At 39.4% G+C, this 14,690-nt stretch overlaps 1 protein-coding gene across 1 annotated transcript in view; it reads left to right on the top strand.

Moving 5' to 3' along the window:
* Window positions 1–14,690, top strand: part of bak1 (BCL2 antagonist/killer 1) — a 47,541-nt gene that overhangs the window by 1,843 nt on the left and 31,008 nt on the right. The window lies entirely within an intron of this gene.

Here is a 14,690-nt window from a genome sequence, read left to right as displayed (position 1 = left end):
TCAAAGTAAGCACCACACAGTTATACAGGAAATAACACTTTCAAACCAGGAACAGAAAAAAAAATCCAATTTTTAACATAGTGTAATTTATGGGTCATATCAGAATACATATATTGACCCTAAAACCTCTCATCATATACATGGGTATATAGTGTGTGATCTTCACTGAGCAGCACCCACTACACTTACTTTACTTGGATGGTCTTCATCATCTTTCTCATCTTCTCTCACTGATCTTGTGGGTCTCTTGAATCCGAACTAAGATGTGTGGCAACCATTTAAAAACATTAAGTAGTGGGTCACTAAGTCTGTGTTTGTGCTTCTAGAAGTCATAGTGTTACTCTGAATGCACATTGTGCATTGAGAGCTCTGCATCCTGTTAAACATGGTGCAGTAAGCCAGTTGTAGTGTTTTGAGTGTTAGCCTAGGATTTCAAGAGACCAGATTTCAAATCCCCATTCTGTCATGGAGAATCACTGGGTGGTCTTTGCCTCTCTCATCTGTAAAAGAATGCAATGACAAACTTCTGGTGAATAAATAATAAAAAAAAATGGCTTAATGTGTTGTCAAAGGTTTTCATGGCCGGAATCACTTGGTTGCTTTCAGTTTTCCGGGCTCTATGGCCATGTTTCAGAAGCATTCTCTACTGACATTTCACCCACATCTATGACTGGCATCCTCAGAGGTGTGAGATCTTTTTTTTATTTCAGTAGAACTTGACCTCTACTTTCTACACAGTATTAGTGTTAAAATTGGTTTTTAAGGAATATGCCAATCAGCTAGGTAGGCTTCCCTAGATTTTGTACAGAACTATTTCTAGAGAAATGTATCTCCTGCTGCAATAGGTATTTCAACAATACTAATTTTAAGTATAAACTAGTTTTAGTTCATTTGTGAATGCTTAGTTAAAATGGACATGGGTAGAAGAATTTGCCCACTTGACCATTTAAATCAGGCATGGGCAAACTTGGGCCCTCCAGGTGTTTTGGACTTCAACTCCCACAATTCCTAACATGCCTGATTTAAATGAACATAAATTCCTGTTTGGGGGTGTTTTCCACATCTTAATCTTCCCATGTGGCAAATGGAGTGTCCTCTAGGAATTAAATCATTAATTTGGGATGGAGTGACATTTCTTGAATGTCAGTCATGGTGACAGCAAACTGAAATTGTCCTTTGGACTTTATTACATACTTGCTAGTCTGAGGACATTTTCACAGAAAAAAAAACATACGTATGTAATACATACCCATTAATATTATGCCTTTTTCACTTCTGTATTATACATTTACCTTGGTGTTAGGTCCACTGATCTTAGTGGAAGTTTATCTTAGAGAAGACATAACGCCTGCTTAAACACTCAAAAGTCACATGTTTGATATTGGAAGCGAGGTAAGATCAGCCCTGATTAGGACTTGGATGGGAGACCATAAATGAATGCCAGGAACTGTGGGCTATATTTCAGAGGAAGGAACTGGCAAAATCACCTCTGAGCCTAGTCTAAATGTATGATGACAAGTGCGTTAAAGACATGCCCACAGAGACATGTATAAAATTGCATTATTGGTCTGTAATTCTATGCACACTTACTTGCAAGCAAGTTCTTAGTAGAATGTATCTTGCATTAGACATGCATAGGTTTATACTATTAACAGTCCTTTCTTGATATCATTTTGTTTGGATTATAATAATCTCAATCATATGCATTTTGGAATAAAAATAAAAATAAATATTCTAAGGTAGTACCTTAAAACTAACACATATGATTGGTTCACATTTCCCAGTGATCTCTACCAATTATTATATTGCCTGAGGCTAAGAGTTGCAATCCATCCGTTATTGGAGAGCTGTAAGATTTCCACCCCTCATTGAAGTCATAGTGATTAAAATTAGTGAGAGCGTATTTGATTTAAATCTCTTATACTTCTTGGCAAAGTACATAAAGAGTGATACAGGCTTGACTACTGAACCATGCTAATTTACAACTACAATACAAAATGTTCCATATTTTTGTGGTAAAAGACTTAGTATATATCCACAATTTGAAACTTCCCAAATGTTTGATATTGGCTGAATGCTATGTACTGATTAGGACAAGAGAGTCAAACTCATTTCACCCAAGGCCTTATCAGCCTTATGGTTACCTTCAAAGGGCCATTTGAAATTATAAGACTGTATAAATGTGACTACTTCTTAACACATTGCTAAATAACCTGAGACACCATACAGCCAGTATAGTTATGTTGTGTGCCTTCAAGTCGTTTCTGATCCAAAGCATTTCGGATAGAAGAGACTCAAGATTTGAGTCCCATCTCCATAATAGCTTCTTATGTTGTCATTGTGCTCCTTTTTCAACTCATGGCAGCTCTATCATAGGGTTTGCTTTGTCTTCCTTGGTGGATGGGAGAGTGTTGGTGCATCTGCGCTGTAGAATGAACGCAGTTTGACACCACTAACTGCCCACAGGTCAGTGCCATCAGGTCATGGGAATTGTACTGTTCCAAGGTCTTGAGCCTTTTCTTCTAAAGAGTGCTTATCAAAGTACCACTCCCAAATCCCATAGCACTGACACTAGCTAAAGTGGTATCAAACTGCATTAATTCCGCAATAGGAGCCCCCGGTGGCCAAGGGGATAAAAGCCTCGTAACTTGAAGGTTGGGTTGCTGACCTGAAAGCTGCCAGGTTCGAATCCCACCCGGGGAGAGTGTGGATGAGCTCCCTCTATCAGCTCCAGCTCCATGCGGGGACATGAGAGAAGCCTCCCACAAGGATGGTAAAACATCCGGGCGTCCCTTGGGCAACGTCCTTGCAGACGGCCAATTCTCTCACTCCAGAAGCAACTCCGGTTGCTCCTGACACGAAAAAAAAAATAATTCCACAATATGGATGCACCCATTGGGTTTCCATGGCCAAGCAGGGATCTTAGCTATGATTTGCACTATTGCTTTCATTCTTCCTTACAGTTGGCCATGTTTTTACGACAGATTATACTTTAGGTTATTGGTGCTGTTCTGAGTTCAAATTGTTGTTTTATATACTAGTGGTTTTATTTTGTTTTGTTCTGTGTGTTTATTTTATACGTTGTTTTAGGCATTTTGTGCCATATGTAAACCACTCTGCGTCCCTTTGGGGAGATAGAGGCAGGGTACAAAAATAAAGTTATTATTATTATTATCATCTGAACCCTGGTCTTTTGGGCCACATTGTATGGGGCTGCGTCACTTGTGCTGGGAGTGACTGCTGGCTTATTAGTTGCTAAGGAAGTTGTGTGAAACAGCAGGAAGTGAGAAAAATCTACCCCTCAGAAGGGAAACAGATACCATGGGGGGGGGAGTGTCTCCACTGAAGCTGTCTTACCAATCCTTGTTTCCACAACAAGCCAATTTTTTCAAAATCCAATCACAAAGACAGAACAGAGACACAGAAAGTAACACAAACACCACAGGGGTGTTAACTCTTCCATATGCTATCCAAAGTTTGTTTGTGTGTATGCGTGCATGTGTATCTCATACACATACATGTTCACACAGGAAAGCTTTGGATGGCATGTGTATATATACTTAGCTGGAGTTATACTTAATAACGTACCTCTTCCAATTTACATACAAATTCAATTTAAGAACAAACCCACAGAACCTATCTTGTTTGTAACCTGGGAACTCAAGCACCACCTGCCTCCCCTCATCCCCATATGCCAAACATCTCCAACAGACTCCCCCTCCCCCTCCTGACTGCCACCCCTCCTCTTCTTCTCCCCCTCCCGCCCTAAGCAGTTCATTCTTCCTTTCTTCCACACACAAGATACCTCCTACCAGCCCTATATTTCTCATTCTCTGGTGTCCATACTGCAGTTGGCCGCTCATGAAGCTTGTCACATCACATCCCTGCTGGTTCCCTCAGTCATCAACCAAAGCCAAGTTCCTGCCTCTGACTGTTGTTCCCTCTCCATGGTGCCCCTCAAGTGAAGACAGCCTTTAACACACACACACCATCTTCTTGCTCTTCCCACCCTAATGCTCGGTGCTGATTTACTAAAGGGCAGGTGCCACTCAAAATTTGTCATGGTCTGTTATTGGATAATTTAGGTCCATCACTCAGCAGTAGGGTACCAGCACCTCTCAGGCCACATAAAATGATGTGGCGGCCGAATTCGACTCTCAGGCCTTGGATTTGACGCACGTGGTTTAGGACCTGAAAAACTGGAAGAATTTTTTTAATTAAAAAAATGACATTAAATGTGAGTTCCAAAAATTTTGAGAATCTCCCTTCTAAAGCATTTAATTTATTTGCCTTAATATTTGTGGCAAACTAGTTCTACTGTGTATGTTTTTAATGATTTGCCAAAAGACTGTGTGGATGGACTGTGAGACGCTGGCAATGTAACCAAGGTGTGGAAAGTTTCGATTCTTGTTCATGGAGTATGTCCTGGAATTGTTTGTGTCAAGCAAGCTGATGAGTTTTCTATAAAAGGATTGTGCACTACATCTGGCAGAAGTGACTTGTTACTCCCAGCTTACATAAAGAGATACAGGTGACTAAGCTTATGTTTGCGTAGGTGATGTTGCCGCTTTGTAACGATCTGATAGTCGGCAACTTGGATTATTGCTAGGACATCATGGAAGTACTAGAATATTTATAGAATTGGAAGAGACTGCATGGGCCACCTAGTCCAACCTCCTGCCATATAGGAAAAGTACAATCAACGTACCCCTGGCAGATGGCCACCTAGCCTCTGTTTAAAAGCCTCCAAAGAAGGAGCCTCCCCTCCCCTATATCTGAGGAATGGAATTACTCCAAATTATTCAAATTGTGCAGTTGGGCTTAATACTATTAATATGCATAGGACTCCTATAGACGGAGAGAGAGAGAAAAGAGTAGCGGAATGTTTCATAAACTATGGGCCACATATACTGTGGAATTAATGCAGTTTAGGGCTACATTAACTGTCCTGTCTCAATTATATGAAGTTGTAGTTTTACAAGGTCTTTAACTTTCAAAGACTTCTTTGGATCCATCTTCGCTATCTATTTAATGCAATTTGAGGGTATCTTCAAACTGCGGCGGCCAGACAACAAAGTCCTACAGTAGTGCTCGAAAGAAAGCCCTTAATGCACACCAGTGCTTTATGGTTGTATAATCACTATCCAGGCCTCAGACTGGTTCCAGGATTTCATATGTAATCAGATGCACAGGGAAATCACTTTAGTAAACACTGGTTTGAAACTGCTTTAAATAGTTGGTGTAGGTGGGAACCTTGTTAGAGACTGTTAACTGAGGTTTGCTTGTATATATTAATAGCAAACTTATTCTCCAAATTCTGGTGGTTATGTGTAAGTATTAGCAGAGCTGGGAAAATATCAATGTTAACAAAGGTGCAGAAGCATTTGGAAATTTTGGCATTTGGGGCTGGGCACCAAATAACAGGTTAACGAGGACAGAGCATAATTAGTGGCACAGAACACTGATTAATAGTTGGGTGGGTGGGAAAATGGAAACAATGTCAGAGAGGCTGAAATGGAAGACTGTGGACCTTAGGTATTTGCTGGGATTTGGTTCCTAGGATGCACACAGTTTGACACCACTTGAACTACTGTGGCTCAACACTGTGGTATCCTGGGACATGTAGTTTTGCAAGGTTTTTCCCATTCTCTTCCAAAGAGTGCAGATTTCTCACCAGACTACAACTCCCAGGATTCCATAGCATTGAGCCATGGCAGTTAACGTGTTGTCAAATTCTATAATGCAGATGCACCCTTGGATACTCACATATAGAGATATTCTAGTCCCATTATATATAATGGTATAGTAAAATTAGGACCCCCAGGTGGCGCAGCAGATTAAACTGCTGAGCTGTTGAACTTGCTGACGGAATGGTGAGAGGTTCAAATCCGGGGAGCAGAGTGAGCTCCTGCGGTTAGCCCCAGCTTCTGCTCACCAAGCAGTTTGAAAACATGGAAATGTGGGTAGATCAATAGGTACCCCTCCAGCGGGAAGGTAACGGCGCTCCATGCAGTCATGCTGGCCACATGACCTTTGAGGTGTCTATGGACATTGCCAGCTCTTGTGCTTAGAAATGGAGATGAGCACCAACCTCCAGAGTCGGACACAACGAGATCTAATGTCAGGGGGAAACCTTTACCTATAGTAAAATGAGATCTTATATAAAAATAGCAAAATCAAAGTTCGTTTTTGGAATTTAAAAAATATATATTTTCAAGCTGCATGTGGTTGAATCTGTGGGTGCAGAATCCATGAATTTGATGGATCAACTTGTATTATTTTTAAAAATTATAGTATGGCTTTATACATTTCAGCAATGATCAGGCACACTAAAAAATCTAATATCATAGATACTTACTATGACAACACCAACTGACACATTAAAGATCACAACTTCACCTCCCCACACACAGTGCATATTAACTTACGACTGTCTACCCCTCAAGCAGAAAACACTAGTGAAAGGAGCAATCACTTCCATGTTTGTGCATGGTATATATTTATCTACTAGCTATTTTTCCTTTGCAGAAGATTTACTATTCAAGCTCTCCAATTATACTATCACCCTCCTTTTTTAAAGTAAAAAATTTAAAATGGTTTCCAGTCCTTCATAAATGTATCTGTTGGCTTCTCTTTAATCATAGTTGACTATTCATCTATTTCAGCTGTTTTAAATATTGTCAGTATCCAGCCATCTATTGTAGGCATCTCTGCTCTCTCCCCCCCCCCCCCCCCAATTTTGTATGTGTGAGATTCTGGCTGCCAAGATAATACAATGTCACACTCTATCATATGATATCTTAATATATTCATCAAGACTACCCAAAAGACATAGTAATGTCTCAGATTTATCTTCATTTTACAATATGCCATGTAGTAGCTTTGTATTCTTTTATAAAGGCCAGCAAGTTAGAGCTTTGAGCAGATTTAAAGGAGGTATTTGTGTCACCTCCCAGCTCCCAAGCCCTCCCAAGGTGATGAACAAATTAAACAATATGCTAGTAAAACACAGAATCCAGTTTTGGTTAAAAGAACAGTTCAAACACTGGATAATCTACACTCAGCCAGTCTCATCTCTTTATCAAAAAAAAAAAGCCCAGCATCTCTGTTTTCATAGTCACAAATATAAATTGAAATACAATTTATCTCATAAATTCACATTCCAATAAAAGAATACCCACTTTTGACCTCTGTATAGTAGGCTTTATTGTGGTGCAGATAAAGTGATATGTGTTAAATGATTCTAGGAATTCTCTGTTTTGCTAGTCTTTAATGCCATTGGGTTTGTCAGATTTCTAATCTTCCCCTCTTCTCCTAATTTCCCCACTGTTTTATGGATCCCCTTTAAAAATAAATGCTTTAGAGAGGTTTAGCTGATGAGAGTGTCAACCCTAGCTGGTTCAGTCCTAGAAGGAAGTTTGTGCAAAGCGCGGTTCCTGCATAAATAGGTTGCGTATTGCAGGAGCTGGAAACATAGGAGGCAAAGGTCTGTTTTATAGCTGGCGCCAAGTAGGCAGCATACCCCGATGGCACGCACTTACTGGTAGAAAAATAAACAGCTTTGTCCTCTCCCTGGCGTTATGTTCTAGGTGATTTGTCTGATTCTTTCCAGCTTCTCTCACAGAAACAAAGATAAGTATCTCCTGAGAGCCAACTTAAACTATTGGTTTAAGTTTTGGACTAGGACACTGGGAGACCAGAGATCAATTCCTGGCTCAGCCATGGAAACCTTCTGGATGACTTTGACTCTCTCAGCCTGTGATCGGTTCACCTTGGGGTTACCATTAGTCAGAAATGACCTGAAAGCACACAACAACAATGAACGTGCTACATTCATCTCCAGTTCAATATGCAATGTTCATTTTGTTCCCCCTTTTCTTCAAATTCCTCAAATGTTTTCTTTGAAATGTTTAAACATGATGTTACTGTACTTCTGTCTTGGATTCATTTATAATAGAAGGTCAGGTATGCTAAATAAATGTATAGACAAGTTCCTAATGTGCTATGATCCTTGGACAGTGGCCAAACGCTGCCATTATCTGTATAATGATAGCCTTGTGGTAATGCTTACCACATCCTGCTTTTCTGCTCATAATCCCTGAGGCAAAGAAGAATATCTATTCAGCCCATAAGTAGGTACCCAAGGAAAGTGAATGTATGCCTTTTATAGTTCTTAAATTATTTCCTTGTATGTTTGACCAGGGAACCGTTCATTCTGCATAGATATAGTCCTATCATTGCGCTTTAGACATGGATGCATCCTATGAAATCCTGGGACTGGTAGTTTTGGAGACACTAGAGTGGCTGGGATTTCTGGGAGTTGTAGGCCAAAACACCTGGGGACCCACAGGTTGAGAACCACTGCACTAGAGCTCTTTCACTGAGAATGCTAAATGCCCCCTCCCCAAACACAGACCTCACGATTTCATCAGATAGACCGATAATACTTAAAGTGTAGAAGGGCTTCTGCTATGCAGACTGGAAGAAGGTTCTGTCCCATTAATTGGATGTCCTCTAGCAAGGCATCTGACCTGGGCCACATCTTGTACAAGGTACATCACTTTCCATTAAACATGTGAACTGTCCTTTTTCTTCATTCTGCCTTTTTTAACTTTTAAGATTATAATTTTATTTTTTTAATTCACCCTGGATTGCGTTATGCACATTTTTAAAAAAATTATTTTTTATTTAATTTTTATGCTAATCCAACAAAGAATAAGCAACAATAAGCTACAACATTGCAAGACACTAACCCAAATCTGATAACAAAGAGCACAACAAAAACATTGAGGCATTGCTTTTTTATATTCAGTGCATAGTTCATTATAGTTTGCCAGTCCTTATATTTTTCAAATTTTGTTGCTTTCCTGGATCTCACTCTCATTACAAGTAAACTTTGGCAAGATATTTCAAGCAACTATCTCGCCAAAGGTGAGTGACATGACCTGGAGGTCCTGTTATTTCTATGTTTGTATTTACACCTTAAATATTGTCCAAAGTGTTAGCTTTTCTGTTGAAGCAATATGCAGATCTTACGTAGCCAAACTGCTCTATGACACTGACTCTCAATGGGAAAGTTGTCAATGGATAAATCACCACTTTGCCTTGTTGTGTCAGTTGAACCAAAATATTGCACAGAAACCTATCAAACTTTGCAGAGCTCAAAAGTCCATGTGTCTTGCAGTTCTTGTGTTTGCTAATGTGTCATTATACCGGGAAGATAATTTGGCATGCCATAATTTAGTCCCATCATGTCCATATTTGTTATCCTATTTTAATTTGTAGGTTGTTTGCCTGGTACTTTACTTATATCTTCCTGTGTTTTAAAACCAAGACTTGAGGTTTTTCATTCCTTTGGGATAATTTTCTTTTGTCCCCTGATTTGCAATCAGCAGGTTAAACTGCTGAGCTGCTGAATTTGCTGACCAAAAGGTTGATGGTTCGAATCCAGGGAGCTCCAGCTTCTGCCAACCTAGCAGTTCGAAAACATGCAAATGTGGGTAGATCAATGGGTACTGCTCCAGCAGGAAGGTAATGGCACTCCATGCAGTCATGCTGGCCACATGACCTTGGAGATGTCTAAGGACAATGCTGGAACTTCAGCTTAGAAATGGAGATGAGCACCAACCTCCAGAGTCAAAGCCTTACCTTACTTAGTTCTTATTGACAGGAAGTGATCTAAATTATCCGATTGTACTTGGTCTTGCCCCTTTTGTGACCCTATGCCTGCCTTTATAACCATTTGATTTTGTAAAATGTATGTGTGGTGAAAGTCAGAGAAGTCTTCCAGGAGTAGATACTCAGCTTTTGTTTCTTCTTATTTTCCCCCACTGAACAGTGGCTGTATCTTTAAAACTTCTTGAGAAGCAAATTCAACAAGTGAAGCATTTTCTAGCATGCGGAGATAGTATGGTTGACCCTCCATATCCACAGATTCAACAGATTCATGACTTGGTAATACTCCCCCCCCCCCAAAAAAAAAAGTTCTAAAAGCCATTTTCTATAAGGGACACCATTTTACTGTGCCATCATATATAATTGTATCTGCACATTTTGGTTTACAGGTATGTGTGTGTTGGAACTAAGCCGAAACAGATACCAAGGGCCTTCTATAATAGGAAAAGCAATTCTCTTTAATTTCTTCTGCCTGTTCTGCTTGATTCTAACAGTCAGAAATCAGTTCCTCACATTGGTATTAATGATCAAAAACTGGACTTGGTTCTATCTTGGTTTCTTTAATACTCCTTTTCCTTTCTTCTTGAAGTGTCTTTTCTAAGCCCTGCCTTATTTGTTGCCTAATTGCTTGGAGGGTGGTGTAGCTCAATTCCTCCAGCAAGACCAGACAATTTGTAAGCTAATTAGTATGTCTATTAAACAATTGCTGCTCTCTGAGGAATCAACATACACTGCGGCTCATTTATTATCTGCCAGCCACAGGAAAACTTGGCAGAGAGTGTGTAACAGTCCCTTGAACCATGCTAACACAGCATGTCCGTGTAACTCTTGTAAATTTGTTACAATTTTGCTTAGAATATTTACAACTAAATTTTATCTAACCCAAAAGCTTCTTGAGTATCAATTGGTTTTGCAGAAGAAATCACCTTTGTTACTTTGTGGGTTTTTTCCTAACCACTATTGACAATTCTGGGATCTTTGGGATGAATTTAACATTTTCCCAGCTACTAGACACCTCACCACAGTTAACTTTATTTATTATTTCCCTTTCCAAGTGGTTTTCATGATGCACCTTCTTGACTTCACCAGAGTGATGATTCCTCTTTTTTTTAAAAACAAACAAAAACACACACACACAGGTTCGTCTGGTGATTTCAAAGACTTGAATCTTGTTGCTAAGTCTAAGTTAGAGAGTAGCGCAATGGTTTAAACGCTTGTGCCGGCTGAACTGCTGACCTGAAGAAGTGAAGGTCGGCGGTTCGAATCTGCAAGACAGGGTGAGCTCCTGTCTGTCAGCCCCAGCATCGCATGCGGGGACATGAGAGAAGCCTCCCACAGGATGGTAATACATCCAGGCATCCCTGTGCAACATCTCTGTAGACAGCCAATTCTCTCACACCAGAAGCGACTTGCTTGATTCTGACACAATAAAGTAAAGTTAGAACTGATCTTTTGAATGGTGAGTTGACATGTGTGTAAAATTTACAGATTCAATGGGTCTGCTCTAGTTGTGATTAGCAATCGGATTTTCAAGCCAAAAATCAGTAAATAGCACGTATCTTTCTCAGCAGAACCAAATTTAGTGAAGTGTTTGGGACCACACTATGTTATATAGGTATATTTATGTTGAAAACCAAAAGTAACTGATCTGGAATTAAACCCTCTGCCTCTTTCCATCTACTCTTTGCATGCAACAACCCCCTTTTCTCTTTTAGTTTACGGTAGCCCTCCATATTAATGGGTTCTTTATTCATTTTTTGAAAAAAAAATTGTTTCTTCTCTGATCCCTGAAAAATCACAATTGCAATTTTGTGCCTAACAAGCTGCAGGGAATTGTTTTGTTTTGCTTTGTTGTTGTTTTGTCTAGCCTTCAACAATTGTAAGTATCCCTGAGACATGATGGCAAAAGTTTAATATTGTTCATTGGAATAGTTGAATTTAGGTTATTGAACTGTAGATTCAAAAATTGAGGATGACTTTTCTAGGGCTGTCCAGTAGAGCTTGGATGATTGTGGTGATGCTTTGTGGGGTTTTTTCTAAGTTTTCCATGTGGTATGTACAAAAAGCCTTATTGACTAATACCCAAGAAATTCAAAAGGACCTTAGTAGGTTAGAGAGCTGAGCCAAAACTAACAAAATAAATTTCAAAAAGGAGAAATGTAAGGTACGACACTTAGGTAGATAAAATGGAATGCACATATACAAGGTGGCTTGACAACAATGTCTCTGAAAGTAGCTCATAAGCTGACCATGAGTCAACAGTGCGATGCAGCAGCCAGTGTGATTCTAGTCTGGATCAGTGGGAGTATAGGGTCTAGATAAGATTAGTAACAGTATCTTATCTATTCTGCTTTGGTCAGGCCTCACCTGAAATCCTGTGTCCAGTTCTGGGCAATCACAATTCAAGAAGGATAATAACAAGCTGGAATGTGTCTAGAAAAAGGGGATTAAAATGGTCAAAGATCTGGAAGCCATGTCCTAGGAGCGGTGGCTTAGGAGACTGGATATGTTAGCCTGGCGGAGAGAAGATTAAGAGGGGACATTTATGTCATTATATCATTTTTGACTGGATGCGTTGGTTCAATTTATTGATGTTAGGTTTAATTCACTGATGTCAGGTTTAATTTGATGTTAAGTTTTAATGCTGTTTTCACATGCAGGATTTTTCTGCAATTTTATGTCAGTGTTTGTTTTATGGAGGCATTGAATGTTTGCCATTGTATGTTGGAATCTGCTCTGAGTCTCTTTGGGAAGATAAGGTGGAATATAGATGATGATGATGATTATTATTATCATTATTATCATTATTATTATTATTATGGTAGCCATGTTTCAATGTTTGAAGAAATAGTATATTGAGTTGGGAGCAAATTTGTATTCTGCTATTCCAGAGACAGGATATGGATTCATAAGAAAAGAGATTCCACTCAAACACTAGGAAGAACTTCCTGATGCTAAGAACTGATTGGCAGTGGAATACACTGCAGCCTGAGAGTGTGATGAAATCTCCCACTTTGGAAGTTTTAAAACAAAGCCTGGATTGTGTATTCTTGCATGGCAGCAGGTGGGACTGGCTAGCCACTAGACCTTGTAATCTCTTCCGGTTCTATGATTCTAGGCAATAGTATGGTCATAATTCAGATCATAATCCTATATTGTAGATGAGGGATCTGTAGTCTGAATTGAAGACTTCCTAGTGAATTTATGGTAGGTCCAGGATTATGCAAAATCTATTGAGAGATTCCCTGTTTTACAATAAATATGATAGATGACCCACTCAAGGAATTTCTGTGTTCTGTATTTTATTTTATTTTGTGCAAGGTTTGTAGTAGTCTGCAGTATAAGGGTATATCAGATAAATGAGAAGCATAAATTTGCAGCAGCATAATTTACAGTAGTAAAGAATCAGAAGGAAATTGACCAGTTTTTCAGGGCAGAGTGCTGTGCTGTATCATAATTGCAGACCATTGGGCTAAACATTCTCAAAGGCTTGTCTAAACATCCAGGTCTTCAATTCCCTCCGGAAGGAAGACAGGGTGGGGCCTGCTCAATTTTCCTGGGCAGGGAGGCCACCACCAAGAAGGCCCTCTCCCTTGTCCCTACCAACCCTGCTTGTGATGGTGGCCGGACCACGAGAAGTGCTTCCCCAGCAGTTCTTAATGATCACGCAGATACATGGGGGGGAATGCGGTCACAAAGATAGGCAGGGCCTGAACTGTTAGGGTTTATATAGATACATGTATAAATTGCTGCTAAAAACTGATCTTTCTACAAATAGTAAATTTGCAGAGATCAAACCACTGCTGTCATTTTCGTTAATTTTTTGTGCCTGATTAAATCAAGTCAGGAGATCATAGATAAGGCAGATCGACTAGAGGATTCAGTATGAAACTGTCACAGTGGGGCCACCTAAATCTTTCCACTTAGCAAAATTCCTGCCTCATCGAAGCTCAGAGATTAAATATCCTTATACTGTACATCCAAATCTCACTGTGCTAAAGGTCTCAATGGGGAAACATGTCTTGTCACATTTCCATCAATACTTGGGTGAATGATCACTGAATATTTTAATTGTCAGCATTCAAATCTAAATTTGCATATAAATTCTCTCCCCAAACAACGAACCTCACCGTCAACATCCCACTAGCTATGTGTATCATGTAAATACCCTTAAATCAATAATCATGCAACTCTCAGGATATTGCAACATTTAGTATTCCTCAGTATCCGTAATGCTGGTAAAGGCTGATGAGATTTGAGAATTGTATGAATCCCATCCTTGCTGGAGAGAGTATGCTCCCAGAATCTGATAAAGTCATCTATGGCCCATGAGCACTCATGCTATAATACACATCTTAAAAGTGCCACAAGACTCTAGAAATTTGCATTTCTCTAGGTGCGTTCTTGAAAGTTATTCCACAAAAACTTCCTGCAATTTTTCTGCTCTTTGTCTTCAAGACTCTGACAAACATCTAACTGACTCAAGCTGATTTTGTCCAAATAGCTGACTCAGAATCAGAAACTATTCAAATCTTCCAAACATACTCATACTGAGTAATACAAAATTTTGAAGATCTGTGTAGCATCAGTTTTGAACCATCAAATTTTAGTCTTTCAGTGAAGTTTAATGCTTAGCTGTGAACTGCGTACTTTCAGAAACAACTGAAATATTATTACTACTGAAAGTAAAATTTCAAGCACTTGAAAGAATTCATTCAGGACTTTGATGTCACTTTTAAAATGATGTTTACTTGCTGTTTAGCTTTGCATTTTGTTGTATTATTTTTAAAAAAACATAAACATGTAAAAGTACATGTTGGTTGACATCCGTTAAACCCACTAGTGGAGTATAGGTCTCTGCCATCAAGTTTATGCCAATATAGAAAGTTTGGGAGTCACTTTGGAAAGAGATATCCAGTACTTTCTTGCTCAGGTTGAATTTATTAGACTGCTTCTCTTCATCCAAAGATGTAGGATTGGAGCTTTAGGGCCCTTCCACACAGCCATATAACGCG

This window comes from Anolis carolinensis, chromosome 4, assembly GCF_035594765.1.
Source record: "Anolis carolinensis isolate JA03-04 chromosome 4, rAnoCar3.1.pri, whole genome shotgun sequence".
NCBI classification, from domain to species: domain Eukaryota; kingdom Metazoa; phylum Chordata; class Lepidosauria; order Squamata; family Dactyloidae; genus Anolis; species Anolis carolinensis.
Note: the sequence above shows the minus strand (reverse complement) of the source record. Positions and strands in the feature narration are given on the sequence as shown.